The 5,359-nt window shown below is 39.2% G+C and overlaps 1 pseudogene across 1 annotated transcript; it reads right to left on the reverse strand.

The window, feature by feature from the left end:
• Positions 1-491: 491 nt before the first annotated feature.
• Positions 492-5,006, reverse strand: LOC149812306 (putative 6-phosphogluconolactonase 2 pseudogene; annotated as a pseudogene). The gene is made up of 3 exons (XR_016428496.1): positions 4,837-5,006; positions 4,554-4,689; positions 492-932 (listed from the first exon to the last, which is right to left on the reverse strand). The product of XR_016428496.1 is annotated as a putative 6-phosphogluconolactonase 2 pseudogene (transcript).
• Between the last annotated feature and the right edge of the window lie 353 nt (positions 5,007-5,359).

The following is a 5,359-nucleotide window of genomic DNA, read 5'->3' on the forward strand; positions in this document are numbered from 1 at the left end:
GTAGTGTGGGTTGCGCCTAGGGATGTAAATGGGTTGGACTCTGGTCGGATTTAGGCATTACCCAGTCAAACTTAACTGGGTATGGCCTAATCGGGTTCTGGGTTTTGTCGGATTAGGGTTCGGGTTTGAATGCAAAATTCAAAACCAAATCTGCATCCTATTATTAATTGGCTCCTAAGTTTTGTACGGAACCTGAGTAAACGGGTTCGGTTTGGTAGGATACCGGACCCAAACCCGTTCTGCCCTAGTCGTGACCATATCTTTGTCATATATCACAAGATTAACGCCAGCTTACCCACCACAAAAAAAAAAAAAGTAGCCCTCCTGTAATTTCTACAAACTATAGTTCTACTTTCATTTCTTAAAAGAAATAGGAACAAAAGAACACTTCTCGCCGGAACGGAAACCTCGAGGGACGCACAAAAATCCCGGAGAGAGAGAGAGAGAGAGAGAGAGAGATCGGATCGGTTGCGATGGACGGAGCGATCCGATCAATCATCGATCGGAGAGGCGGCGCTGGCGTCGACGAACCAAACGAGCTCCCCGTCGGCAGGGGCGACGTGCCGCCCGGGGAAGGCGGAGGGCAGGCTGAGGTTGGAGGAGGCCGAGAGGAGGGCGACGTTGGCCGCGGAGTTGATGACGGGGAGGGTGAGGGTGACGCGCTCCGGCGATCCGGCGACGGGGGCGACCCACTGCCCTTCTTCCTCCTCTTCAGCAGCCAGGAGCGGGTGTCTCGGGAGGAGGGAGGCCACGCTGCCGTCGGGCCCCACCACAAGGAGGACGAGATCGAACCTGGGGCAGTCACTCCGCCTCGACACGCCCACCGTCCGGTTCCTGACGTGCTGGCGGATGCCAAACTCGTACTCCTCAGCCGCTCGCTCCGCCGGCAGCCCCGCGTTCACCGGATACACGTGCCCCGGCACCACCGGCACCTGCAACAAATTGGGTCAATGGTAAATGGTTAAATCTAGGGATGCCCATGAATAAGATTTTATCAAGCTCAGCACATTACAAACTACACTCACCTACAACCAAACATGATGAAATCCTAAATCTTCGAAAATGTTACTTAGCTTTCAAACAGTAAAGAGAATCTACAACTCTTTTAAAATCATTTTTTCTTGAAGTCCAGTTTTTGTATTTCCGCCAACTCTTTGCAAATCTCTCCAACACTGATTCCCAAACAAAGCCTTAGTTACATTTGGTAAGCCAAAACCATATTTGATTATAGTAGGATGTTGATATGGCTTTGATTTTTTGCTACCAAATTCAACAAATATCTAAATTTAATGGATATCAGAATTTTTTTACATGTAAAAAAGCGATCTGATATGAATTTTTTACCATCCGGAATCCGAATCAGAGTTCGAATCTGTTTACCCAACATATAACTAATTGAGTATGGTATCGGCTACATCCACATCCGATTCGAATCTGAACCTTTTTACATCCCTAGTTAATGGAAATCAACCAGGAGTTTCAGTATAATAAGTTTTCATATGCAGAATTTTTATTTTGTTCGTGTGACGTGAAAATAGAATTGGAAGAGAGAGAGAGAGACTTGTCATATGAAAATTTGGTTTCTAAAAGAAAATTTTGATGTGAACATTTTTCTTTTGTTTTGAACAATCAGAAAAACTGTGCCTTTTTCCTTTCCAAATACAGTTTTCCTACTTCCAAACATGCCTAAGCAAATCCTGCATGTCTAATCGCCCTTTAACATTTTCATGAATATCAGATAAACTCTCCTATTTTATACATATTTTCACAGAGAAACCACCCTTAAGATCAGAGACCTACTTGTGCTGGCTCTGCCTGTTGTACTTATGTCGCTGTCCTGTCCGAGTAAATCTCGGTGGGCTTACCTTACTCCTTCCCCCCAAGGAGTTGCCATGCAGATAAACCTTCCTTTGCTAATAGTTTATATTCCAAGATAAATATAGCTAAGGGAAAAAAGCAAACAAACAAGGTTCAACTAATGGAAGTATGAAAACACCTTCAAAAGTGATGATAATTTAAGAATTACTAGATCAATGTTTTAGGTTAAAAGAGTGATCACTTTCATTCTTCAAAATAAAAATTCAAAAGAAAAGTATGAACCTTTTTCTTTTATCCTCGTAACAAGAGATCAATTCTACCCTAAAAGTAATTATACATTTTTAGAATTGTCATGGCTTTTGAGCGTGTTTTCATCATTTCAATCACTTGCATGTTGCTAACATTGATAGCAAAGGGCTTACAAATAAATTAACGCATACAGACAAACTACTCACAAACAGTTCTTAAGTCTTTGTTTTGTTTTGTTTAAGCCAGCATTTTTTCAGAACCCGCGGCATCAGATTGATTGAAAAACTAGCAAGACGAGACCAGGTAGACCAACAGGGGCTCAGCTTGTCTGGCAGGAACAGGTATAGTGCATGTCACATTGTGGACATTGTGTCCCAATAGTATGGTTGTACAATTGATGGGGTCGGCTTAACCCTAGGTTACCTATATATATATATATATATATATATATATATATATATATATATATATATATATATATATATATATATATATATATATATATATATATATAGAGAGAGAGAGAGAGAGAGAGAGAGAGAGAGAGAGAGAGAGAGAGAGAGAGAGAGAGAGAGGTGGTAGCTGCTAACAACTTTTCTGGCTAACTGGGCTTTCAAAGGATTTTTGGGTGGTTTCCTTAAATCTGATCTTACAATTGTGTTATACATGTTTGATTTTATAGGAATCGACTATTGGATCATTCAATTGGGGTACATAGGTATGTTTTTATAAGGTTTAAAAAATCAGGATTTAAGATTTTCTTAAATATTTAAAGCTTAAAAAATGATGTTTTTTTATCCCAAAAACATGATCCAAGTATGGTTTCCTAGTAGATTGATGTTCCTCCCTAGCAGCTGGATAAATCAATCATAGTGAATATACTGATCCGGATCCGGACAAGGGAAATGCTCCTATACTTCTCTATCAAACCTTTCTCATTCTCGGCTAGACACCCTGTCAAACAAATTCTCACGGAACGACTACGAAATGGCAGAATCCAGAGGGGAGGAATGATCGGGTGTAAGGGCTTCACGATTCACTCTTTTTAAGGTGGGGCATGAAGGACAACCATGTTGAACACATCTGCTTCAAAAGCCTGGTTAGTTAGGTGGTTAGCTAGAAAAGTGGTTAGCAGCTACCATATTCTCTCTCTATCATGACAACATGAACTAATTTATTTAGTGAATTCTCATATAGCAATTTGGATTTAAAAGTTAGTTGTTATAATCTATTTAATATAAGTTAAACCATTTACTTTTTCTAATATATTTTGGGATTTAAATTTATTTGTTCAAAGCACTTTCAAAGGCAAATGAACCATGATAAATCTATTAATGCAATCACGTAAAAAGTTCATCAGGAATAAGATTATCCTCACTGATATACCAACTTTGTAGTACACACATTTACACATTTCTCCCATCATGAGATTCCAACTGGATTGTAGGTGCAATCGATTGTAGCAAATATATATCTAGGAAGAAAAGTTTCCTTGTAAATTTTGTAATTGTTTGGAGAGACGGGTAGGATTCAGATTTCCCAAGTCACTTAAGATAGAAGACGACGTTTCATTGCTGCTGTTGATAAGAATCATAAGATTCTAAGTAATTTCATCCAACCAAACTTTAAATTCAAAATCATGCCTAGTTTATCGAGTTATTCAAATTCATTCCCCCAGTAACTGTTTTGCCCTTAATTAAAAAAAAAATGTTAGTAGTAAATAAATTCGAAACTATATCCCCTTTACCCTCCTTAAACATGCTTTTCTTTGCTCATGTTACCGTTATTAATCTCTCTCTCTCAAAAAATACATAAGCTTAAATTTTACTTTTTAAAGGTAGAATTTTAGGGTTTGGCGAAGTGGGATGGGACCTAGCTAGGCCGTTAGGCAGGTGGTCTAAGTTCAAATCCCATGGCGCGACCGTAAGTACGGCAGACAATCTCTGATCCTGAAGGTGGTTTCTCCGTGTAAATAAAAAGAAGGTAGAATCTTAATAAATTTGAATGAAAAACAAGAAATTACAAGTTGGGAATTAACCACATGTGTGATTTTGGTTGACATATAAATAAATGAGGTAATAAGGTATACATTTGAATTACTAAACGTTTTGCATATGGATCTGAAATAAAAAAAAATGTATATGTTCTTGTAGAAGGAGAAGAGGGAGAGGAGGACCAATGTCACAAAACTGGTTCTCGAAAAAATCTCAAGGAAAAATGTCAGGATATTTTGAAAATACGACTTTTCCTCCACAAAATGTCAGTGAAAATATCTCTATACATATAGTAATGTAAAAACAACTTACCCAAAAATAAACATAAAATAAGTAACATGAAAATCATCATGTAAATACCATGATAAAGAACTTGATATTTCCAAATATAAGAGATCTAATGGCTTTTATTAATTTTTGGTGATGGGGGTATTATATCGGCTTTGAAAATATCGGCCATATTTGTGAGTCTTGTTAAGGGAAATAAGTCACCTTAGAGAGAAACTCCTCTTTGGCTTGCCTGTAGTTGGAATCAGGGTGCCTCTTGGGAACAAGGTTTTCTTCTGCCCAGAAGACATGCCACTTGGACCAATCTACCGTTCTCATATAGGGCCCTCCTGTGAGCTTCCTGCAGTTTAAAGGAAGGATTAAAACAAGCAATCAAGAAGAAAAAAAAAATCAATGCCCTTCTTGCTTGCTGATCTTGTTTCATTAAAGTAGGAGAAAGAAAGAAGCCCAAAGAAGAAATGTATAATAAAAAAAAACGAACCACAACCTTAAGAATTTGGGTAGGTTTCCTCCAGAGATAGCAAGGGAGAAGGCTCCCCTCTCCCTGACGGCAGCCTCTGAGAGTTGCGCTACGTAGTCTGCAAGGTTGGTCGACAGTTCTTCCATGTTCTCAAACACCCTTACCTGTTCTCTGCTGCTACTGCCCTTGTCCCCCATTTTAAGAGAGAGAGAGATGTTTGGTTCTAGTGAAGCCGAGACAGTGAGTGAAGTAAATATATATAGGGAGAATGATTGAAAAGATAGCGCACAGAGAGAGATGCTTGGTTCAGGTGGAGCCGAGACAGTGAGTGAAGCAAATTTATATATGGAGAAAGATTGAAAAGATAGCACAGAGAGAGAGAGAGAGAGGTCTGGTTCTGGTGGAGCCGAGACAGTGAGTGAAGCAAATATACGAGGGAGAAAGATTGAAAAGATAGCACAGAGAGAGAGATATCTGGTTCTGATGGAGCAGGGGGGAAAGAGCTAAAGATTTATATAGAAAAAAGGATCAAAAAGATGGGATGGTAGCA

Source organism: Nuphar pumila, chromosome 17 (assembly GCF_984573655.1).
Source record: "Nuphar pumila chromosome 17, dmNupPumi1.hap1.1, whole genome shotgun sequence".
Classification (NCBI taxonomy): domain Eukaryota; kingdom Viridiplantae; phylum Streptophyta; class Magnoliopsida; order Nymphaeales; family Nymphaeaceae; genus Nuphar; species Nuphar pumila.